This window comes from Zonotrichia albicollis, chromosome 2 (genome assembly GCF_047830755.1).
Source record: "Zonotrichia albicollis isolate bZonAlb1 chromosome 2, bZonAlb1.hap1, whole genome shotgun sequence".
NCBI lineage: Eukaryota > Metazoa > Chordata > Aves > Passeriformes > Passerellidae > Zonotrichia > Zonotrichia albicollis.
Genome location: NC_133820.1, coordinates 30,379,516 through 30,405,739, shown reverse-complemented (window position 1 = coordinate 30,405,739; position 26,224 = coordinate 30,379,516). Strand labels below are relative to the sequence as shown.

The 26,224-nt window shown below is 42.3% G+C and overlaps 1 long non-coding RNA gene across 2 annotated transcripts in view; it reads right to left on the bottom strand.

The window, feature by feature from the left end:
• LOC141728147 (uncharacterized) overlaps positions 1–26,224 on the bottom strand; it is a 152,517-nt gene that overhangs the window by 10,951 nt on the left and 115,342 nt on the right. For both annotated transcript variants that reach the window (XR_012578916.1, XR_012578915.1), the window contains exon 2: positions 6,754–6,853. This is a non-coding gene — a long non-coding RNA (uncharacterized LOC141728147). The remainder of the gene's footprint in view (positions 1–6,753; positions 6,854–26,224) is intronic.

Here is a 26,224-nt window from a genome sequence, read left to right as displayed (position 1 = left end):
TATTACAGACAGAATTAGCACGTATTTCTTTTTGTATCCTCAATAATTCAGTAACTACTCAGTTTGTTTAAGGAGATGGAAGTTCTAAGCTTCTTCAAAAAAACAAAAAGAACCTTTTCTACCACTTTCTTGCCTACTCCTTTGTGCAACTCAGTAACCTGGCTTAAACACTGTGATAATGATTTAATTGCCTACACACTACCTGTCAATGATGCTTTAAAAAAAACACATCCTTCTTGGGTTTCCTGGATCTGTGTCTCAGTAGCATAAGTCATGGCCTCAGAAAAAGAAAGGGAAGGTTGTTTCTTTCTTTTATAATAGACTTATGTTAGGAGCTGGACAATTCTCAGGGACTCAAGCACTCAAGGATATCTGAGAGCAGCAGTGCAGGGTCTTGCCACTAACACTGCTTGGATCCTGCTTCCCAGACAGGACTGCAATTTTGTGTCTGTCTGAAGTGTACATCTGACATGCAAAGCCAGGATTTGTGCATGCAAATCCCCATTGCATGAGAAAATGTAAAATTTGCTGAGACATAACATTTCTACCACATGCAACGATTGAATTTCTGCACTATGGTAAAGTTAGGCTTACACATGACTTTCCTTAGTGCTTTGCAGACTAGAAAGATTAAACAATATGGTTTGGAAGATTTCAGAGCAAGAAATTTGGTGCCTAATGACTTAAGAATCACTATTGTACATAAAAAGCCAACAAATGTGTGTGGGTGGGAAGGAAGGTCAGTGTGTTCTTCATGCAAAATCACAATCAGTAAGAGCAGAGTGATGGCTGGGGTGATGCTGCAAAGAACTGGGATAAGTGAGAGAGCAATAGCTGCAGTCATTATAAATCAGTTCAGATTTTAATCAGCACTGTATACCACAAGAGGCTGTTTCTCTCTTGTTTTTCCCACCCAAACTGTCACCAGCTGCCCTACCCTTCTGCTTTAGGGACACAACCCCTGCAGCCTCTTCTTCCTTTATCAGATTTCACCATGGACTGTCTTATTGCTGGCATACCATTTTGTCTACATCCCACTACTGGCACCCCAGTGTGACTGCACAAGCAAGTGCTGCACATCTTCTCTACCAGAACATCACCTGGTCCATGCCAGGCCCACCAGATCCCCCACACCAGCCCTCAGATTTTGAGTGTTTTCACTACAGTGTCCACTGCTCTCTAGTAGCAGGATCTGCTGCAGCTCTTTAAATCCAGCTTTTGAAACATCCTTTGCTGTGTTGCTTACAAAAATCTGAACTACAGTAAGGAAGTGATACCTTCAGCTTGCTGTGCTGCACAGTGTTGCCTCCTTTGCTCTCTTGTTCATCCCTGTCCATCTTCTTCACAGCTGCTTAGTGGGACCAAGAAGGGCCTTTAGAAAGCCCTCTGGTTGGAGCTATGCATAGCAGAAACCACAGGTGAAGTTGCTGGGCATTACATCCATTGAACCTCTAATAAGCAGAAATATAAAATCCAATATCAAGAAACATTTGGGCTGGTCTGTCTTGACTGGTCTGTTGAAATAAGCAGTGTCTCAGCTGTTTTGGCTCTTCACAGTTGACTCAGAACTTGTTGCCACAGTGCTCAGGTCCCTTACGCACCAGTAAAAATGTGAAGTGTGTAAGTATGACCTATGTTGCAGGTTAGCATTTATTCAGGAGCCAGGGAATACACTCTTTAGATTTCTCATGTGATAATTAAATAATGAGAGGTCAGAGGCTGGGACAGCATTCAGGGAAAAGAGCTTAGACTCTGGCCCAGATTGCTTGTTTCCTTCCCAGTCTGTAAAGTTGTTTTCTTCCTTTCACAGAAACAGTTTCTGTTCTGTATCATGCTGCTACACATCTTCCTGGGGTGTGACATGTGCATGTTCAAAACCTCCTGGTGACAGTAAGCAGAAAAAAAGCTCAAGAGAGCCTGTTTCTGTCAGCCAGCTGGACATCTTCATGCAGGTACTGTGGGGATAAAGCCTGGTGCATTTTCCATGGTGAATTTTTGCTCTCCTGCTCACAAAGGATTTGCAAAATCTCCTCTGCTGGAAGCAGAGTGTCGTGCTTGCAAATGAGAAATCCTCCTCTTCCCCTTTCTCATGTGTTATCAGTGATCTCTGGTGCAGACAAAGCAAAAGAAACCCCAGAGAATAAAAAGCACTGAAAATGCTGCTTTAGGCCTCAGCAGTATTTTACAGTTCCTGATTGTCAAGTTCACAGCCAGGACTCAATCTGTATTTGTGGCCAGCCCTCATCACTTCCTCAATAGCTCTCCAGTCACTTCTGGGCATGCTGTGGGGCATGTAGGGGACAAGGAGACATGGGCTTAGACCCCTGCAGAGGTGCTCAGGAGGCACCAGGAGCAGCTGGGTGGTTAGCACCTACATGCTCCTTCACTGGAGATCCTGTGGACTTTCCCAGGGGTTTAGACAAGGGAGAAGCTGGGGACCAAGGTGGCAGGAGGAGAAGGAGATGCTGAGAACTGGAGACAGAGCAGACAGACAGCTGCCCTCAAAAGACAGAAGCAGTGATGCCAGTGAGTGGAGCTTGCTGGAGGATCTTATCTACTGTTTCAGGAACTGACTGTGATTTCAACAGCAGTTTTGACCAAGGCTGATCAGTTACTTCCAGCACAGCCCTGGCTTTTGGCTCTGCAGCTAACTCAGCTAATGTCTGTATAGAGCAGAGAGAACACAAAGACACAATGGCACAGAGCAGACAATGCCATAAAGAGGGTGCTACATGTGCTGGAATGGGAAACCATAGTTCCTTCTCCTTGTCTTTAGGCACATTGACCTCAGTGTAATTCAGTTAATACACGGAACTGCATGGAGCTGGTGCACTTGGACGCTTGTATCCCTGCACAATGCTTCTCTGGACCACTCTGTGGGTGGGAGACCCAGAGGGGCAAGATCACAGGATAAACAATGTTTAGGGTTGTCCGAACAATGCAAGGCAACATGGAAACCAAGTTCCCAGGCCACCTCCCATTATCTTTCTCCAGCCTACTTAAGGAAAGCAGTAATACTCCTGCAAGAAGCTATGTCAGATATAGTTCTCTGCTGGAACTGGAGATGGCTGCTGACCTACAATGACCTTATTTACAATCCTTTTCAAAGTATTTCTTTCTGGATCCTCTTGTCAGCCATTTAAATGCCCATTCCCTGGGTTGATTTAGTGAAGTTCAGCCAATCCTCCTGGGAATAAAGCAGTCTTAACAGCATTTTGCATTCAAGCCACTATCCCTTCCTCTACCATCATCACCCCCGGATAACTTCGCAGCCAGCCAAAGACAAAAGCCTGTGACAAAAGTGATGACAGCAGTTTCCCAGGCTAACATGTCCCAGGGCTCCTCAGCTGGGCACCAGCTTTCCTGTGCAGTGGGGAGTGAAGGGGCTTTCTCCCACAGGGTAGCCCAGAGCCTGGGGCATCCCAGAGGGTGTTTGTGTTGCCAAAACACGGAGTGGAGATGGGGCTTTAGTGACTACAGTGCCGGCAGGGCAGTGGTCTTGGCTGACTGCTCTCTTAAGGAGCAATTAGTCAGCACCACCAAGTGTGTGTGCCCAGCCCTGCATGCACTGCCAAGGATCCCTTCCAGAAGGGATGAAATGTATCTGACAACACCAGTGCAGCTGTGAGTCTGCCACACTTCTGTGTGGAGAGCCCTCTTGCTAAGTACCACTGGGAGAGTAATTTACTTGCTGCTGCTATGTCAAAAAACGTCATCTGTGCCTGCAAATTCACCCTCAGCACTTTCCTTCTGCTTTGCTCTCAGATAATATTTTCCCAGCACAAGAGGTCTTGCTTCATTCCCTCTATTCCACAGAAATAACACATAAACAAAAGCACGATGTAAACATGTGGGTCTCCTGTGTAAAGCTCCATTAACCAATGCTCCTGCAGGGCTGGATGAATCACCCTGAGCAGGGACGTTTCTAAGCACACACTGTATGTGCTTTAGAGCAAAATAGGAAATACCTGTGCTTCAGTCTTATAACAGTCATGATTGAATCAAAGCAGATGATTTGTACCAAGGGTCAGGTTCACAAGAAAGGGCGAGGTTGCTAGAAAATCAAAATGATAAAGCTTCCTGTTTTTAGAGATGGATTTCAACAATGATTATTGCTGCTTCAGAGAAGGAAATGGATGCCTGCTAGCTGAAAAGTACCTCAATATCTCCTGGCATTTGTGTGCCAAAAAGTCACAAACAACACGTGAATTGTGCTGGAAATGAATGGAGGCTTCCTTTTGGGGTTTTCATCTACAGTAAAATCACTTGCAAAATTAAGGCTGCTCTAGTTTTTGCTGTTGTGCAAACTTTAGGCTTTCTCCTAGGCAACACAGAGTGCCCTTAAGAACTAGAAGTGCTCCATGTCATATGACTTCCTTATATACACAAGGATTAAAACAAAAGACAGCTGTTGATTTCAGGAAAAAGCCACCATGCAATAAATCTTTTGTGCGGCACCATAATAACACTCCTCTTCAGACAAACACAATTGAGCATAAGAGCTGTCTACATTTGGTACTACTTACCATAAGAAGGTATCCTTTTATTTCCAAATATAAGGGAAAGTTGGCTGCACATCAGAGCTGCTGATCATGATACATACAGGAAGGGAAATCTCATTTTTTCTTCTTAAGTGGCACTTCACCAAAGGCATTATGTGTTTTCTGTGTCATAGAAGTATATAATCATGGAATGCTTTGGGCTAGAAAGGACCATAAAAATCCTTTAATTGTAACTCCCCCTTCCAGGAGCAGGGATATGGCTTACTAGACCAAGTTTCATCCAACCTGGCCTGGAACATTTCCTGAAAGAAATACCCATTGATTATTTTTCACTGATGTCATTGTGTGCTTTTGTAAAACAGGTGACAGATTTCAAGTTTGCTGTGAATTGTGTTAATTGGTCATTCAACCAGAAGGGTCTGAATCACCTCTTTGCCACAAAGGCTCACCTTGTCAGAGGTGAGAGAAGCAAGACAGGAAGAGGCAAAGCACTGAGTGTCTTCCTGAGTATGTATCCCAGGAACCATTGTACTTTACTCCAGATGGGAAGGCAGAAAAGCAAGCTTGAATACCATCAGCTCCTCTTCTCCCTGGGTGTGATGAACATATGGTTTGATTCAGTGCCCGAGAAGGGCACATGGAGATGTGGCCTTTCCCACAGCCAGGCTGTTGGGGAAAGTCCAGGCTTGTCCTTCCCGAGGACTTAATCTGCACTTGTGTTTCATTTTTAGGGGTAGTTACAAAACTGAGTGGACAGCTGTCTTTGAAATAAAGTTGGGTTTCATTCAGTCTGTGCTGGTTCTGACCAGATCAAGGTAACTACTCATAATTTGAACATGTATAATAAAATAATTTTTGTTTCAAAATGAGACCCCTACCATGGGACCTGCTCTTCCACCAGAAGCTGTAGAAATATTTCTTCAGTCAGTGTCTCCCCATATGAAGAGCATTTCCTGTTTGCATCTTCAAGACTCAGGGCCACCTGAACACCCAAAGCTGCATCAAGTGTCCCCCAGCTGCAGCAGAGCACACACCCTCACAGGACCACAGCACCACAGAAACAGATTCATAAGACAAGCTGATGGGCTGCCGCCAAATGATGAGGCCTGGATAAACACACTGAGGCAGCAGCATGCAGATTTTCATTGCAATGCTTTGATACATACTCCAAAATGATCTGTTGCAAAAGGCATCCTGCCTGGATGCATTAGCTCCTTGACAAAACAAGGTCTGCTTTTGTTTTGAATCACTCTGAACAACACAGTAGCACAGAATTCATGTAGGTAAAAAAACACCAAGTCAGCCTGCTTGGTTTAATACTTTCTCAGGCTCTGCAGGTAAGCTCCATTAATATCTCTGAGGATTTTGAGAGAGATAAGATTTTATGTGCCAGGTGTTATAGAGGATTTAGTGATCCTCTTGATTTCAACAGTGATACAGAAGGTGGTACGAACAGTTCTTTGTTGAGTCCCTCCTACTCGTCTCTGTTTTTGGAGGCTGAATATAAATTCAGTGTCACCTTGAATCTATTTTTTTCAGGGTATTTCCTGTACAAGTAAGAAGGTAATTTGATACAAAGAAGGTACAACAAAAGTAATTTGTATAGATTTGATGTTTAGAAACAAGAGTACTTATGAAATGATGTGTGAATTCAGGGTCCTGATTCTTCTTCTGGGGTTAGTTCTGAAGTTCAGATTTGGAGCCAGGTGCACTTTTCAGACCAGTTGCTAGGTTTGGCACATGGGGAATATGATAATTGGTAAAACATCTAAGAAAATAAAACAAGAAACCCCAAAAGGTCTTTTCCAGGTTTATTTGCTTTTTGAAAAATGTCTTCAGACTGGGAGAACTCAGATGGCCTGTGAAAAGTTTCTCTGCATTTAGAACCTATTCCTAATAAAAGTTTGTGTAGGGAAGACAAAGTATGGCTGGAATATTTGCTGCTATTGGAGAAATTCTGGGATTATGAAGTGAACCATTTCAAGGCAATGTGTTTCATGTTGGAAAAGGATTGTAGCCTGATGTGCAAGGACTGTTGGAACTATTAAGGTTGTTTAAAGCAACCTTTGCCTGTTCAAATCCCACAAGGAATTCAGCAACTATTTATGAGCATGCTTGTAGTGCTAAGTAAAAGCAAAGCAGGAAGGACACACAACATTGCATCCTCCTCACTTGCCCTGTCCCATTGCTAAGTCACCTCCTGATTTGGGCCATTCCAACAAAAGAAATGTTTTCTGGAGTGGAACGTTACCTGGTTTGGTGGTGAGAGACAAGCCCGTGGACTTCCTTTATGCAGTCACAAAGCCACAGTATCTCAATCAACTTGCAAAACTCATCCAGTCCCATGTTACCTAAGCATATTTAAACAAAGAAACAACAACAAAATAGTTTAGAATACTTAAAACTATCAGTAAAACTGTAGTTTCATCATACATTGAACTGAGTACCATGCAGCTGGTCCATGGTACAGAGACCTGGCAGAAATTGGTAGAAACACCAGATTACTTTGGAGAAGATGACCCCCATAAGGATGGGATGCCCTTGATATATTCTCTTCAACCTCAACTATTTTGTGATTTAAAGGTCTGTGAAAATCTCTTTTTCCCAGGAAACTTTATACCTTGTGGTATATGCTTGTCCATGCCATTCTAATTCTGCCCTGACAATTTCTGTTTCACAGCTGGAATAGCATGGACATAGAACCAAAAGAATGAGGTAAACACCTTGCTGGGAGCCATGTCTTATTCAACAGAAGTGCCATTTTTTGCCCAGACTATGTCCTGACTTCTGGTATTGCTCATCACAGGATCATGTTCAACAGTCAAATGGGAGCTGTAACTTTTCCTGGCAAAGTCAGTCAAGGCCCCAGAACAAAACAGCCAGCCTGCTTATTCTTATAAAATATCTTTGCTTATCAGCTATGATCCAGTAAACTGGATTTTCTGCTATATCTAGCACTGAATTTAACTAAAACTGTCTTGCCATTATTGCCTCTTTCTGTCCACTGGACATCAAGAACCTTTAGCTGCATTCTGGTAGGGTGGACTGAGGGCTGGTATTTTCAAGACACAATATTCTTTCCTCTAAACTTGTGGCCATGAATTGACATGTGCACACACGAGGAGGTCAAGCCTCACTGAAGAGAGAATAACACCAAAAGACATTAATATAATCATTAGTGTGTCTGAGTTTTTAATAGACCATGACCCTTGCTTTTAGAAAAGAAAAGAAGCCCTTCTGCAGGCCAAGCACATATTGAAATAATAAGTAAATAAATAAATAAACATATTTAAATAAATAAATTTAAATAAACATATTTAAATGAACTCAATAAGTTTGGGTTTGGAGCAGAGCAGGTTTGCTTCACAAAAAACATGGACACAGTGAAGTGATATTGCATTTCTTTATAGTCTTCTTCAATATAACTGAAGGAAAACGTTTTTATGCTGCAATATAAAAACTTCAGAAAAAAAAATTAACAAAGGGCTAAAGTGTGCATGGCAGGCTGGGGCTAAAATCTGCTTAAACTTTGGGATTTCCTTCACCTAGGATTTTGTAAAGATCCTGAACAGTGATAATGCCAATGTGTTTCTGATCATGTGTATCAGCGTACTAAGGCTGTGTTTCCATGAGTTAATGCTTTGAAACCACCAGCAAAATTTGTAGTTATTGGCTGGTTGTGATGTGGATGCTGGTTGTCTGGAATTAGGCAGGACCAAGTAACTCCCAGGTGACCTGGGAGTCGTGCTTCACAAGCATGAAGAATGTCAGGAGAAAATATTACACTGGGATTTTTAAATAGTTATACTGAAGGCAGTTGCTCACCAATGGTATAAATCATATTTAGCACCAGCTAGCTGGAATGAGCCTATTTTGCACACTCTGAGTTGTGAGAAGAATGGCTGGCCATTAACATTCACTACATCCCTTCTTTTTGTATACTGTGAGTTATTTTGTAATGAGATTATTATATAATTTACACATAGAAGTTGTTTTGTGATTTTGTTGGTCAGTATGGATTACACATAAATAATCTTTTAAAAAAGCTACTTACCTCCCCTGCATAGGATGGCTATTTAAACTCACTCTTTGGTTGTACCTTTGAGTAATTGTTAGTTCAGGGTATTAACCATTTTATAGGAAGAAAATGGAGAGATTTTTCAGACACTATGAAGAGTGTGTTATGCATATGATGTAGCCCAGACTCAACAGCAGGGATGGCCACAGCTTCAGCTAGGTGGAAAATAACTTAGACCTCTAATAAATGGAGTGAAATGACACCTAGACAGCCCAAGCTATTTTTGATCCAAGCAACAAGGAAACAAACAATTCCCCACCTAAAAACACCACCTCGAGCAAACAAAAACCCTCAACCTAAAGCAAAAGAAGAAAAAAGATGTCTGAGGAGGTCTCCACCAGGATTCCTGATGGACTGCTCTTGTGTGAGCAAAAATATACCCGGGAAACCAGATATGTTAAAAGCAAGGCCAAAACGAAGAGAAGGCCCTTGCAGAGGGCAGTCTGAAATCCCATAAGGGAACTGCCTTCATTTGTGACAGATGACAAGCTAAATTTAGAATTAGGAAGTTTACTTGAGAAGCAAGTAAGTAAATTACTCCTCCAAGTCATTAGCTACTTTGGATTAGGGAGAGAAACATTTTAAACTCCTGTCCCAGACACCAGCTGCAGACCCCCACTGGGAGGAATTCAGCAAATTTTCTTGTTCCAAGAAGCAGTGCCACTGCACAAATCACAGCCTTTGGACTATGACTTAGGCAGAGGTTGCTAATTTGACATTCGGCAAACAGAACATCATTTATGATCTTAAAGTGCCCAGCAATAGATTCTTCAATCTAAATCCAAATTTCCAGCAAATCCTGAAGTTACTAGAGCTGTAAAATTATTTACCTCACAAGGGTAGTGGCAGTGGGAACTAATTTTCAAGTAAGGACGCTTTGGGGTTTCTCCTTAGTTTTGGTTTTGTTGTGGGTATTGGTCTTTTAAAAAATACTTCATGTGCAGATTATTTTGCAGCAAAAGCAAAACTCCCAAGCACTAACCAGGTTCTGAACTGAAGAGTAGTTTGATTTCTCTTCTGTTTTTAGTGGCCACTGGGATTGCTTTTACTTTTCAAGAGGCAAAGTTGAGCAACTGTTGCAGGATATTAATTCATTCCCAGCAAGCAACCTGCTTTTAAAATTCAGGCAAACATGAGTCTCCCCCAGTGTCTGTGAATTCCAGACATCCAGCTGGGTGCTGCTGATAATGAAAAGGAACTGACAGCTATGTCCCAGCTGTCCCAACACAGAGTTAACTTCTCTGTTTCCTAAAGACAAAACCAGCCCCAAATCTTGCCTGTATCCCAAAGTGGAGAGGCTTGATTGGACATTAGAAATGGGATCTGGCATGGGTGAAAGAATAACAAGTGGCAAAGTAAGAGAACTTTCACTTTTAGGAATGAAAAAAAGCAGTAAGCTTTTCAGCTGAGTGAAGTATGAAGCAATGCATCAATTTCACATGCAATATATTTCTTTCCACTTGCATCCCTGCCTGCTGTACTCTTCTGAACTAAAATACCAACAGTGGGGCTGGCTGCACCATGGGGTGTGATGAGAGGATGATTTCTGTGGACACAGAGTGATCCCTCTCCAGCAGCAGCAGGCTCCAGCAGCAATGTGTATCCATGGGTGTCACTCTGGGCATGCACAAATGTGGCTCTTTGCTCCATCAGCTGCTCTGCATGTGACAGGGGGCTGTTTCGGAAACAGGAGTTCCTTGTTTATGCTGCCCTGAGGATGAATGAATATAGACTTACTGAGTAAGATATCCTCACACTGAAAGTCCAGCTTTTCAGCCATGAGGAGTGAAAACTGACATTGCCTTTCCAAAAGAGTTAGCAATTTTGGGGTTGTGTCCTCCCTCCAGTTTTAGAGAGTAGTAGATGCCAGCCCTGATGTCCCTCGGTGCTTTTCATTTCCCTCTGCATGGAAACATTAGTGGTTTGGGATGGTGTGTGGTGCTGCCTGCGTTCTTCCTTGGCAACTGATTGCTGCTCTTAAGGTACACAGTGGAAACCTGCTGATCACAACCTTCCTGCATCTGCTGTTTCTATCAGTCAAGAGCTCACTGCTGGGGCTGCAGCATCCCTCAAGGATATTTGCAGCCTCAGTCTGCCATGCTGAATAATTTTTCTATGTCAATTAATTCCTAATTTTTTAAGCTTCTAAGACTCTTTATTTGCATTTTGTCTCTCTAGCTGTGACCCCAGCAGAGACATTTTTGCATGGCCTGATTGCTTCTGTTTCCTAATAATTATTTAGTAATTACCTGTTGCTGATGAATGATTGCTAATAATTAGCACAGTGTAACTAGGAGAACACTTCCTCCCTGTAAGCATGTAAGGTATCTATAGTAACTATAGAATAATATCTAGTGTATAGAAACTTTTTGAATGAAATACTAATGCAAGTTAGGGGTGGTTTTAAATGATCTGCACATGGCTTTTTAAAAAGCAACCCAGCATACCTGCAAAAAGGATAAAAAGTTTTAGACCAAACTCTGAAATTTTCCATGTCCAATTTGGTAAATTTTGTCCTTCCTTGACAAATGACATTGTTTCCAGTAGTCTCTGCTGCTTTGATGTTTTTCTGCTTTGATACCTGCCATTAGCATGTCAAGATGAATTAAAGGAAATGAATCCAACGGCATAGTATGTTCTAGAGAAACAGGTGACACTGTGGAAGAATTCCACAGAAAAAAACACATCACTGACAGGCATTGAGGAATCTGGGAAACACTGGCCAGGAAACCAGGGAATATGGTTATATGGCCAGCTCTCCTTCCTACAGAGGCTGATGGCTGCCTCCTAACCCAGGATTAGTCAATGTGAGCTGCTCCTGCAAGGTGTGTAATGCAGTCTTTTGTCTGCTGGAGCACAGAGGGAGAAAGGAGGGGCAGTGGGGATTTAGAGCAGGAGATCCACCCTCTGGGCATCAGTTTAGCCTATGTACACACTTTCCTGCACAAAAACACTTTTTTGCAATTCTACCTCACCCTTGCAGATGCCTGGTTCCTGTGGGGCAGAGGGAGGAAGTAGGATTTACTGACTGAACCTCAAAAATATGGTTAACTTTTATAGCATTTTGTCTTTTCTACCCAATGGTGCCCACTGATATCAGAGCACTGCATTCCTTTCTGTTGAACACACACTACCATAGGATGCAAGAAAACATCTCTGTGTTCCAGGCCTGTGCTTTTTTCTCCTCCCCATAATCATTTGGAGCACCATACAATCTGTGGTACAGACGTGCATCTCCTAAGGTGCAGGATGCAGTACTCTGAACATGAACAGGCTGCCCAGGGAAGGGGTTGAGTCACCACAGGTGGAGGTATTTAAAAGATGTAGATGTGTTTAGGGACATGGTTTAGTGGTGGACTTGGCAACATAAACTTCACAGTTGGACTCAATGATCTTAAAGGTCTAATGAACTGAAATGGTTCTCTGACCCTATTGATTCTATGTTGTGCATACAACATGCACACATAGGTACTGACACTACTGATAGAGTCCTTTCAGATCTTTAAGTCTAAATTAGGACTGCAGCTTTCATGTCTTTTGGTGATTTATTAACCATAATCTCATTTATCTTATTTTTCTTTCCATTGCCTTAGCAGTGCACCAGAGCTGATGCATTGATATCAACATGCACCAAGGAGCAGATTTATGCCACAGAACATTTCCCAGGCAGCAGTGGCATAGTGGCTGGAGGAGCACAGATGAATGAAAAAAGCTACACTGCACTACAAAGATCTGAGCCTACCATCACAATAATACTTGCTTTCACTGAAGACATTCCACAATACATCCAGAGCAGGTGCAGACACAATGTGAGTGAGGAGGAAAAGAAACAAAGTGTCACTGGGTTTGGCTCTCCGGTACAGCCAGGACCAGTGTGGAGATATTTGGACATAGATTACCAAAACATTTCACCAGAAGACAGAGTGGAGCATTGCTAGTCTCAGGTTACTGTGGTGTGATGAAAGCTGTGGGGTTGGCAGGACTGACCACAAGAAAGTCTTAGAGGAGGATCTCTTTCCACACAACTCGCTGGCTCCTACTTCCCATCAGCAGTATTGTGCCTTTGAACTAAAATGCAATATACATTGGAATTTCAAAATGGGAAGAGCAGTAGGATCCTACAAGGATCCCCTCACCCCTTCTAACAATTCCACCTCTGATTCATTAGTATTGAAAGTAACCCATGGGACAAAAGGAAAATGGAGATCATAGGTGATGCTAATCATCTGTCTGAGGATGCTTTACACAAGTAGGGTCAGGTCACACTGGAAAAATAGCTCTTACATATGGCCTCTGTTGAAACAACAAGGTTAATAACCATAGAGTGTATTTCATGTATCCCTTAAGCAGATGAAATAGACACAAACCCACACACTGTTCAGATAAAACTTCTGTGCAAATATGGCCTCCTGTTCAGAATGGTATTTTGAATATGATTATTTATTTAGACAAATATTTACAGTGCTAGTGAATTCTGCAAAGATCCTGTTGAACTAAAATCAACTTGTAGATTTGTTAATGAATAGCAAAATAAAAGTGGTTTTAGGCACTGCCTCAATTAATGAGCTGTCTTATTTCCGGTACTCAAATACCATATTGCTACATTTATCAAATGCATTGAGAGGGTAATAAAAGTGATTAATGAGCTATAGCAAGTGACTTATTAGAAGGAACTAAATATATCAGTCTTGCTGACTCTGAGGGAGCACCTGCAAATATTTATACAGGAAACTGTGAGTTCTTAAATCTGATGTACTGCGGAGCAAAGGTTTTACCCACCAAACAGCATCATTGAGGTCGACAAAGTGTCTTCTGGAACTCCACACCAGTACAAATGAGTGATGATAGTGGTGCCAGACTTCAGTAGAGATAAAGGAGTTGTTAAACTGGTGCCAGTTCAGGGATAAGGTAGTAAAGAGAAGGAAAAACCCCAGAAGTTTAATGGCAGAGAAAGTGTTCTTAAAGGTACCATCTATGAAGATGTCCCCAGGTGAAGGAAAATTCCTGTCTTTAGGGTAAATAAAACAACAGGAAGGTTGTTGTCTGAACTGGACTGTGACTGCAAAACAGTGAAAACTGCCAAATATTTGTTGATATCCTCTAGCTCTATCATGTTTACGATTCCTCAGCCTTGCTCCGCTATATAACAGTCAAGGCTACTTCATACAGGTATGCAGAACCTCTGCTTCAAAATGATGCAAAAGTTCTTAGAAGAAACTATACATTTTTTGTGGCTCATCTTTGTGGTTCCTTCCCTGGACTATCGAGAGCCTGTGAAATGAAGGCTGAATTCAAACATTTGAGAAATATCTAGGTCACTGCCTAGCAAGTGCAACAAGGAGCTTCTGAAGAGAAGCTGTAAACTTTCTGTGTCCAGAATTCAAGCTGCAATAATAATGCAGAGAAATGTAGGCATGCCTGGAGATGGAAGGGTGAAGAAGGAAGAACTCATTCATTCTCTCTTATATTCTCCACTCTGAATGTTAGATTTTCATGGATTCAGATTTTCTAGATGCATAGGATTCTCCTCCCACATTCTTGCAAGTCGTATTATTGCCTATCCCAGAGCTACAGGCTGTGATGTCTCCTTCCTTCCTGTTCATTTTCAGCTGAAACAGGAAAGCAGGCAGAAGTATGTGGCTGGCACTCAGAGGAGCAAAGGAAAACACTTTTATATTGTGCCCACAGCTTTTAATTAAAGTTCCAACAGGATACTTCTGCTCAGGGACCGAGATTACCTCGTACAAAACGGAGAGGGTGGGACATGGGGAATAATGAATCCTAAAACACACAAAACCGTATTCATGAAATCAATTTGGGCTACTGGGAGGCCAGGGAGCTTTATGGAAATGAGGCGACCATTAAAGCAATGTCTAAAGCCTGCAGGAACAATGGGCTCCACTTTCACAATCCTGTCTGGGAGGCAAGAAGGAAGCGCGGCCTCGGTGCCTGTGGCTCCCGCGCGTCCCCTGTGCTGGCACAGCAGCTGGCCCTGCACAACAGGAGATCTCTGACCCACAGAGGCAATTTCTGCATGACTGAGCGTGTACACTGCTGCTGGGGCTCTGGCAGTGGTTTTGGTGGGGTTTTTTTGATGGTTTGGGGTGGGGTGTTTTGGTTTTTTTGGGTTTTGTGGTGCCACCACCCTGAATGGCTTTTGACTGACAGGCTGAATAATTTCTGCCCCACCTCCTCCTCCTCCCCCATTTCTCCTTTTACAATCTTACATTGTTGTGGACAGTTACCAGGGTTTGCCTTGTCATTGTTTCACCAAATGTAATGCTAACACATATTTTGTGCTCAGCAGTTTTCTACCCATGCCATTCACTATTCACTCAACTTCTTGTTTTTATCTTTTTTTTCTTTTCAGAATTTTCTGTCTTGTCTGAGTACTTTTCATGAGGAAGCATTTAAAGTTGTGTGTAATAATATGTTATCTACCACAGCAATTGTAGTTTGAATTGTGAGAGTGAGAACCTGTTAAATACTTCAACATTAAATTTATTGTAGAGTATCTTAAAATATGCTCTAGAAGACATTTTGGACTACCTTGAAGCAGTAGACCCCAGATCACTTCCCAGCTGGCAGGTAGAGATGAACACAGCTAGCAGACCCCACCCGAATTTTAAACTGGGACCTGGATCAACAAGGTTTTGATTTTGGTCCCACTCATGCTGAGTGTACCTTGCTTCCCTCAGAAAGCAGCCCAGTGCTTTCCCACAGATCTCCCAGTGAGAGAGGACTGAAGGGCAGAGGGGCTTGCAGGGAGCCTCGCTCATGGGGGACTCACAGGCTTAGTGTGAGCTCTGAGGGGGAAGGAAAATAAAGGGAAGAAGACAAGGTTACAGTAACACATCTCTGGGTGGCACAATGTCTGTGGGTGGTAGAACTCTGGAGCCCAAGCTAAATTTTTCTCATTAATATGGTGTGACTGGTTATTGTCAAAAAGCTTAACTTTTAGTGACTGCTGGCAAAATATTTGGGAGTGTGGTGAAAAGGAAAATGCTTAACTTACAATCTAGTGCTGCAAAGCAGAGTGTGATTTGATGTGTTGTATAACAAGTGGACGAAGCATAGTATAAGACAATGCCTCAAAAAAATAGTCTTAGAAAAACAGATGTAAAATACAGCCTGGTTACCTGACTTACCCTTAGCTGATTTAGTCATGACTAGGACCACAGATGTTTCAAATCTGAAAGGTGAGCCTTATTTATATCTCCTTATTTAAGGGAAGGCAACGAGTGCAATTTCAGTTGTGCAACTGCACAGTTGTGTAGTGAGACTATCCTCAGTGTTCTCTCCAGAGTTGATGGCAGGGAAAAAAGCAGAAACAGGAGCTGGATGTAGCAATTTCTGGCTTCCTCTCTTGCAGTGGATTCAAACTTTTGACCAGACAAAAGTGCAGAGGAGTCCAAGGCAAATGTACCTCCTGGTATCCCTTGATTCTGAGTACTTCATTTCATTTGCAGATTTTCTTGTCAGCTATGCATGTTCTAAGCTTCAGTCCTGTCCTCCATCCTGCATGTATTGTATGCAGAAAACTTGGTTGAGAAAAAGATGAGAGTGGTGAAATAATGCTTCAGCTCTTCCCCCATTCCTCAGGTTTTTCACTTCCCTTCTAACAATATAGAAACGTTATTTGTACTGTCTTTATTGAAAAATCCAGATGGAAATTTTGCAAAGTCCTTGCTAGCACTGGAAACTAGCATATTGGTTCAAATCCAAAACTGAATACAGTTTTGTGAAGTTAGCCTGGGTCCCCAGAGACTTGGTTCCTCTTGCTGCAAACACCAAAAGCTGTGACCTTGCTGCAACCAAGATCTCACACATGTTCCTACATGACTTAAATGAACACATAATAGTTTGTGCTAATGTCTAACCTCTTTGCAACCAAATATCTTGGATAAAATATTGACGTGAATAAAGAACTGGGTGTAGCTAATGCCGAGCTACCCAATATAACCAGATTTATTATTCAGGTAGTTTTATGAAAACCTGTTTCCAGTAGACTTTTGTCCTCTGGCTGATTTACATTTATTGAGATTCAAGTTCTGATCAAGTGTTGGCTTTGTGTTGTGTTTTCCCAGCTACATCTTCTGTATATCCATTCTGGTGTGGTAGGGCCTGGCTTTATAAGCTCTGACTGCAGCTCTGTTGTACCGTGGCCTTTCTTCTACACTGACCAAGAGCTTTCTCCTCCCAGCCACCAGCTTTCATGAAACAGATTTTGTTGATACCTCTGCCCCCTTACAAATTTTGTTGGCACCTGTGAATGAGCTCAGATCTCAGACAGTCAGGCAGAGGCAGATGGAGAGTTACACACACACAATGTGGTTGCACAAGAGTAATTTCCTTTGGAAGCCAGACAGAAGAGGAAATTCTCTCAAAGTGCATTTTACGAGCCTCTGAATTTTTACTCTTTGGCTGTTTGAATCCATGATGTCCAGTCTGAATAAAATGTATCAGCAATTCTGCTTATATTGTGCTGTTTTGCTAGTGGGGACCTTGTGCAGAACTACCATTTAGAAAAAAGTACCCCTAAGTGTACAAAGGTTCAAAGATGAACCACATCTTTGTCTGTGGGAGCTAAGCATCAGGAGGTGTTAATCTATGCTTTGCTAGTGAAGCTTTGTTCAGTAGCAGTGATAAACACAGACTGGAGACAGACTCCATGCTATTTTAATAAGACACATTATTTTGATGCCTTCTTCACTTAATGGCCACAGAGTATCATAGGATGAGTGTTGATATATCCATTGTAATATTATGTCACATATTAAATCCTTGCCAACCAAATGGTGGAGTCAAGCATTATTATTTCAGATGTACCCTGACTACTAGAAAAGTTCGTAATTCTATCTTGAGACTAATGGCCTTTCTTCCAAACAAGTTAAACCTACCTATGCCACTTTTCCCTAAATAAAACAAACAAATTCTTCCCAATGACAGCAATATCTGTTCCTTTACTTGGTTGTCTTGCACTTTTGGCAGATCAACTTCTTTGACATTAGTGTTCCTGTGAAGCTAATAGAATTCTTCTATTAATCCCTAGCCTTCTCTTAAGTATTTCCATCCCTAAACCATGTATACCTTTGTTGAAAATCTGAAAATTATGCAGCCAATTCTGTTAGCAGACCACCAAGAGCATGGCCTTCACTTGTGAAAAGAGCTGGAGAACATGCTGTGTCAGCAATGCAGTGTAAACAATCTCTGTTATTTTATACAGCATCTTTTTTCTGCTCTGGTAATAACAATGTGACTTTTGTTAGTGACTGTGGCAGGATTTTGCTTGTTTATGCCTTTTTTTTTAAAATCACAGCACCTCATAACAATCCCCAGCTCTGCATTTTACTCCCCAGCACTTTCATCAAAAACCTCCAGAGAGTGTGCTGGAAGTAGTTTTCCCCACAAGCTTTCTTTTTGATTAGAAATTCATGCTTTCAAACTGAAAATCACCTCTGTTCACCATAGGGAAGAAATAATTTATGGCCAGGTTCATTTAACAGTGGAATATTGCCTTCTCAACGAGCAAAAATCAAACATTTTGTGAAGGATGGGGTTACCCTCCCTGGAATTCCTGGTCAACGCTGAGGCTTTGCTAAGAGCTGGCCTGCACAAGATGCCATTTCTGCTGTTTCCAGACATGCTGGGGACTCAGGGGCATGCTCTGCTACACAGCACAGCTCCTCTCAAGCTCTATTCTCTCCTGAAAACCTTTGGTTATGTATGGAACCCAAAAGGCTTCCCAGGACAAAGTGACATGACCACAGCGCTGTTTATCCAAGGGCCCCTTCCAGAGCCCTGCTGGTGCCACAAGCACTGGGATATATTTAGCCCAGATCTACTATGCAGAAGCATCTCCTGTTTTGTCTGGTGCAAAATGTTTGCTTTTTTACTTCCTTTATTCTTCAGGATTTCTTTAGTGAGAGGATCTGTTTTTCTTCCCCAAATGGCCATCCCTAGCCCTTATGCCTCCAGGTTTTGAGGCAATGAGAGTGCCCAGCTTCTCTCTCAGCACCTCTGTGAGGGACATGTGTCACAATAGTGCAGTCCTTGAGCTCAAACACTTCAAGCATTTCTTATTCTGATTTGAACCCATACCTATCAAATGTATTCTCCTAAAAAAATTATAAGCAGTTCAACACATTTCAAATACAGCAACTGTTTCTTGCCTCTTCCCCATGTATTGTTGCTGCCCCAGTAATGCTGAGTTCACATAACAACTTAGTGAGGACAGAAAGTGACACTGTCCTGAGTTTCATTTGTTTATGCCTGGCCCTCTGTGGCTTCTTCTTCATGTCACTGTCAAAGGGATGACATTATCATGGACCAACATCCAGCTCCAAAGGAGGAAGAATTTGAATTGGTTTTACACTGATAACCCAGTCATTCTCTGATGCAATGTCATCCCCCACTCCCAGGCAGAACCCCTTGGGGGTGACACTGCTGTCCTTGCCCCAGCAATACAGATCCGTATATGAAACCTTATCAGCAAATGATGTCTCAGTGTTTTCATGCAGCTGTGGTGTCAGCTGGGTCTCCTGACAGGAAGGGTGCCAGTCCCTCCAGTTCACCACCTCAGCTGCCCATCTTTCAGCCTTTTACGAGCATCTCTTCCAGCTCTCTGATTAAGGATGAATTTCTCACAGGTGTGGAGCGCACCACTGGTGTCCCTGGCACAGCCTTGCACAGTCCCAATAGAGATTTTTACCAACAGATCCAAATGGCTGTCAGAGTCACAGGCAAGGAAATGAAGGAAAAGGAAAGGGATGTGGCTGACTCAAGAGCAAATCCTTCCTTCACCCCACACTGCTGCCTTCCCTGCAGGCATGTCTAGGATAGGAATGAACCACAAGTTTCTGATTCATTGCAAAATCTCTCAATTAGCTGACACTGAGGGATTTGCCTTCACCCCAGTGCTATGCTAAGCTCCATGCAAAAGATGCTCTGATCCCAATTTCTGCTTCTTCTGCTCACGCCTCATTTTTTCCTGTTAGCCAAACAACAGAGTGAGGCAAACAGGCTTATTAGTGGCAATGTTTTCTGTATTTTCTGAGAAGCTGGCATTACCTGCCTCAGCCTGTTGTGTGTGAGAGGGACCTGCTGGTCCTGCTGTGAATAACCACCACTGGTTTTGTGTAGCTGAGCAGAGTGCTGAAAAGCTGATGATGAGAAATGTGCCTCCCACCCAAAAGAAAAGGCACAATCCCTGGCATCATTTACATAGCTACCTTCAGAGCTGATCTTGACTGTATCTGTGTTCAGTTTTTTAAGTGGCAGCACTAGAAAAGCATTTACATAAGCAGAGCATCCAGAATATGCTATACAAGAATAGCCATATCTAACAAATCATTAAATGGATTTTTTTTAATGGGAAAGTGTATGTGTGTACATTTCATTAGAGTTTGGGGGACAATTTGCCTCAGAAGTCCAATAAATAAAAAAGCACAACTCTCCACCATGAACTTTATATGCTATTATATTGTTGAACCATCTTGTGGCATGAAAATTCAATTTATGTTTTACACATAATTTATTTTCTATTTAAATGGCTTTTTAATTACTCTCTAGGCAGTAAGCAGAATCAAATATAATTTATGGCACTTTTAGTAACAAACCCATTGTACATTTTCCTACAGAGCTGAGCACACCAGCAAGGCAATATTGAAGTAGCTTTTATTCAGACAGCTCTGATGTTTTTTGAAGAAAATGTGTGCCAGGTCCACAGCCTGAGAGTGAGAATGCATCTTTGTTTTAGGAATTATTCACATACAAACACATAAAATACCCTCCCAGACAAAAGGAACGGGGCTAGCGAGGATTTTGGAGAGACTGCACAGCACAATAACCCAGCAATTGGTATTTTCATTTCAATGTTGGCTTTTGCTCTGAAGAGAAACTGCCACAGTGCACCAGACATGAATAAAAATCATCATGAGTAAATAGCAGGCTATTTATTTGGAGGTCATACTTCCCTGCCATCATTCAGCACAATGAAGTTACATGTAAGTTAAATAAATTAAATACATTTCTCATTTGTGTTTTTATGCCTAACTCCACAGTCCCTGATGCCATGCAATCATGTAATGAAAGACAGATGCTGCTTTACAGATCTTGCAGCTGAAACAAACCACACACAGATATGGGAGATGTAATAGAGATGCTGAGTTATCAGATCTTATTTATTTAATGTTTGGGTTCAGAGCCACCCCAGGAAATTTTTTTCTGAAGTGCTGCAATTAGGAAAAAATCACCAGGGCCCCATCTAGAAACAGTGGAGAGGGAAACTCCTTGCAGAGGGGGATCCAGAGCTCAGCTCAGCCCCGAGCAAAGGAAGGTGAATCCAGGCCTGGGTGCTGACACAGCAGCAGGATTAACACCCACTGAGCCTGGCAGGAGAGGGAGCCAGCCCATGATCCTGGCCTGGCTTCTGCACAGGCTGCTGTCATTTCCACTCTCCCTGCCCCAGCAGGGCACCTGAGCTGCTCTCCACCACCAGCCATGTGTGATCTCCCACAAAGCTCCTGTTGGGAGCTCCTCATGCACCTGAATGCAGAAAAGAAATCTCAGATTTCCAAGAGATTTTATGTGGGGTTTTTTTCTGCTTAACACTGAACAGTTGCTATGGGCCCTTGGTGCTATATTTGGTTGACATTCCATGTCTTTATATTTTCCTGTTTCTGTTGTTTTCAGTTGATCCTATGGAAAGTTTTCTGAATCATAAATACACCACTCAATGCTCTTGTTTTGTCCTCCATGGAACAATTTTTATCTAAAGCTCCATTATACTGAGTTTAATAACAAAAGAGCTATGTACCTATCATAGCACCATAACTAGCCCACAAGGCTTTTATCTTGAAAAACATCCAGAGTTCTCATTTTTCCAGTGGTCTTTTTTATTAAACCAAGAAGTAACAGCTTTGCAGACAAAAACTTAGCACTTTGTGACATTTTCTGCAAATGAGGTAACATTCAGATATTTTTTGAGAGATATGTTATTCATCAAAATTATGGTTTTTAGGAAGACATACTTTCTACCTAGAATTTAAGAATCTTGTGATTTCTCCAGGTAGAAAATGAATACTAAGAAAAAAATGTTATTCTCATTACTTTTCAAAACAACATTTGGAGTAATAAGCTAGTAATAAATGGGTTTTAAATACCAAAAATGGAATTTAGCATTTACTTTCAGATTAAATAGAATATTTGGGTTCTACCAAGCACAACTTAAAAACCTCCTCACTTCTTTTTTTAAAAACAAGTAATGCAATTTAAAAAGTGTACTTTAGATACAATGTGATTCAGCAATCAGACTGAAAAATACACCGCTCTGGTGTTAGTTTGGGCCTCAACAGCTGATCTAGCCTCAAGAATAATCACAGGAAATCTTGGCTTCTAGGCCCTGGCATTATAGAAGTGTTAGTAGTAATTCAGTATTTCAGAATTTCAGTACAGACAACTCTGTCTGGTGCTGCCAAAATACTGCACAGAATCTACAGTGCTCGGTAAAATTGCTGAAATTTTACCAAGCCACTTATTGCAACCCAAACCTCAGAGGACTTTGCAGTGGGTGTCTCAGATGGGCACCAGCAGATTGGGCATCACTAATTTGCTGTCTCCTTTAGATCTCAGAGGAGCTTGGCTGCAGCTGGAAATCATCAACACCACAAAATGGAGGAGTGGATGAAAAGGAATTAAAGCTGCTCCACGGACATGATAATGCCAACTAGAGAGATTTTAGACCAGTGTTGGGGCACCAGTGAGTGCAGTGGGGGACTGGGTACCAGCTAAGGAAGGTGACTCTTTTATCGCACCCTGTGACTTCCTCAAGCCTGTGTCAAAGTCTTGGTGTGAGAACCCTCCTGTTTGTCAGGCAAGCTTCCCAAAGAATAATCACTGCTGGTGGCATCTGTGACTCCCCAGTGACAAAAGTACAAGTCAAAGCCTGAATTCCAAAAGCCTTTTTTTTCCTCCCTGCTGTAATGAATGGGGAAAAGGATGATGGTATTGGCTCTGGAGGAAATCCTACAGGCCAGCAGTCTGAGAGCCACCAGGAGGCTATGATCCAGCTGCCGAACTGAACCTTGCGGAAACCAAATCCAAAAAGGATCCACAGGGAAATGAATCCCCAAAGCCAAGCCAAGCCAAGTTAATTTTGGGAGTAATTGTACCTTAGAGCTAATTTGACACTGCTGTAGGGTGCAGACAGCTAGGGTTCAAATCCCTACACCAACTTTGATTTACACAACTACATCCCAAAGTTCTCTATCTGAAATGAGTGCTTCTCTCTTTCTGGAGATATTCTCTTGTGAGTAAAAACTGCATAAGAAGAAGGAGAAAATGGGTCTTCAGCCTACTGTGAGCTGACATTTTACTGCAATGGGGGGTGCAGCTATTTATGTCTCTCACTCAGATTTCCATCAGGGAGAGTGAGCTCTGGAGGTGTGCTGAATCTCTGGCGTCTTCACTGGGCACCGTTGGCCATCTCTGATGGGGAGCTCCCAACCCCTTTTATTTACCAAGGGATCCCTGGGCCTGGCAAGCTGCTCCTAGTCTTGTCAGAGTGGACACAAGTTTCTGAGTTAGCATAGTATTTTCTCATGGAAAGCATTTGGAATTTAAAAAAAAAAACAACAACTCAAAACCTGACAAGCTCTAGGTATGCTACATGTATGTGAAAATTATGCGTGTCTGGTTTCGTTTTAAAAAGAACAGATCAAAAGTGTGTAGCCTGTCTTGTGAATATTTAATTTCCAATTAATTCAAGAGGAATTCCTTAATAAATTTAACTGAAAGCAACACTGAACCAGCAGTGCTTCTTCTTACTTATTCTGACACTTTATATTGTTTAAATCTTACAATCAAAGCTACTTATTCCTACCATAGAAAGAAAGTAATGGAGGGCTTCATTTAGACCTAACTCTGTATAAGCAGCTCAAATAACTTCAACTTTATGAACATGTCAATCATCTCTTAGAGCTCTACAACATCTGCTCTAGCTATTTGCTCCACTTGGGGTAACCAAGGCAAAGTGATAATTTTTAAAGAACCTCCAGGACTTCAAGGTAATTTTTAAAAAGGTGTTAGGCTGACAGGCTTTCCCACATTTAAAAACATAAAACAAACAAAAAACAGTCTCACAGATTGCCTCAGGGCGAGCCAAGCAATCCCATAGGATATAATTCTCCAAAGCACTGAAACACTGCACTGAGGGAAGTGCACCCCCCTTCTCCCCACCTGGGCTCATTGCCTCCGGTGGGTAGGTTTGGAGGGACCCTCAGACCACACAGGGAACTGAGATCAGTCACAAGGTAATTTTTCATTTCTCTTTTAGGGTTTAAGATTTAAGATATAATATCTTTTACTACTTTTTAAATAGTTCCTGAGAGAGAAGAAAGCCTAGCTACATATAAATAAAAGTACACAGAGGGAATCAGCAAAATGAGGAGGTTTTTTTCGACAGAATTAGCTCTGTTTTAGGTAGCAGGCACATTTGGTTTTGGTCTTGCAGTTGATTTGCCATGGCTCTGCAGGAACCCGGAATTTGACATGTACAGGAATAATCCTATCCTGACAGATCTGACATAATGAGCCACCACATTTTTGTGGTATTGCAAAATATGTAAATAATTTTTACAGTCTGATTTACTCTTTTTTTTTTTTAATGATGAAATGTTGATGACTTATTATTCATAACATAAACTGAGTCGGAGTTCAAATATCTACATATAAAATTCAACAGTCTCTACATATTTTAGAGAACACAGAAGACAGGGCTGAGAGAGCACAGGGTAATATTGCCATCAGCACTCATGGATCCTGGTGCTCCCCACTAGTCAAGAGACTGCTGACTGAAAAGCCATTTCACTTTCCTCCCTCCAACTGCAGACAAAAAGCCGGTGGTGTGTTGGAAGGGTCCTGCAAACAGCAGCCTGAGGAAGAGCCTGAGAGAGCAAGGAACACAAAAGGTGCTTGCAGTTGTAGTTCCCACTTAGTTGAATTAGAAACCAGTTTGTTTTCTGGGTGCATCAATGCATCCAAAGCTGACCTTCTTCAGCTGTGCTCTGCACAAAGCCCTGTTGCAATTCCCTGCAAACAGAAAATGACAGGCATCCTGAGAGCATCCCCAGAAGGTTGCTATGACCCAGTCTGGCTGGGAAAAGGATGGTGACAGCCTGACTGGGGAAGCCAGTGCTCTCCAGGCTGTATCAGGACTTGTGCTCAGCACTGTGCCTCACAGCCCTGACTCCCCAGGCAGACAGAACAGGGGCTTGTTGAAGAAGTGACATTCCCAGCTGCCCAGACTGACCCTGAATGCTGGCAGAAAAATGAGGGAAGGTCGTGCATTCCAAGGGGCAGCTGGGATGCAACAGCATCCCTGGGAAGTGCAGCCAGGCGCTGCAGTTTCCATGTGACCCTGCAGGGAAGACAGCAGCCACCATGCATGCCACCCAGTACTTTGGAGTCCCCACCTTGTCCAGGTTTTAAAGCAGGGCTTACAGCATTCTATTCCAATGCTTTCTTTCTTTTTGCTTATGCTTACAACCATTTATTAGCTCCTTAGCCTTTCCATATTTTCCCCCTTCTTTCTTTCTATTTTTTTTTTTTAATTAATTATGTTTTGAAAGCTACTGCTTACCTCCTGTGAGGGTATTTTAAACTGTGCTACGTATTTGACAAAAAGCTGCCTGCCTGTTCTACAGTGTGGGCTCTGTGACTATTAAAGACAGGAGAAAAAAGTGAAGACTGCACAAGGACCTTCAGTGTCCCAACCATCATGGCAGGCAGGCAGGCAGGAAGTCTCTCTCAGTGGCATGCCACAGGCTGTCCCACAGAGAGCTTGCACAAGGCCTTTTGAAATTAGAAAATAGCATCTTGTGCTTCCTGTGCAGATTTGAAACTGAAGAGGCATTTTGCTGCCCACAGCTCCTCCCCTGGGCTCTGGCAGGGGCTCAGCCAGCACAGCCTTACAGGGGGATTGGTTACACCTCTGCAATGCCCCCTGCTCCCACCTGCCTTTCCTCAGTACACAAATACACTTGGGGCACTTTCTGGCCCTTCTACCAGGAGGTTTTTGGCACTGTTTGAACAATTAAACATTTAGACAATGCAAGTGTTTCATCTAGAAAACTGGACCTGATTGTTTTAACAGACAGTTAACAGTCACAGACCTGGACATCTTCTTGTATCAGGCTTTTTATTTTTCCTCCGGTACTTCTAAGACAAAATCAAAAAGTACAATTTTAGATAAAAAGAACTCCTCTTTCATTTTTTTCAGTTTTGGGTGCTTCATTTTTCATCTTCAGTTCCAGTATCTGTCATGATGGAAGAAAGGATATCTTTGTAATTTCTGAATGCTGATGAAAGCTGGGTTTGGGTGGGAAGTGTGCAATTAGTGGTTCTGCAGAAAACACAACCAAGTGGCAGAAAACTGAGCCCATGCAAACAGCTTATTGGCTACATAGCTCCTCAGTTTTCAATTCTGAAGGAGCTGGCTTTCAGATGTAAAACTACTTTCTCAGGTGTTCTGCACTTTCAAGTGAGGAGACTTTAGCCAGACCTCAAAATACACAAAGCCCCAGTGCTCTCAGCTAATCTCATTTGCATCTAGTGTGGCAATGGAAGATGAGGCTATTTGAAAATG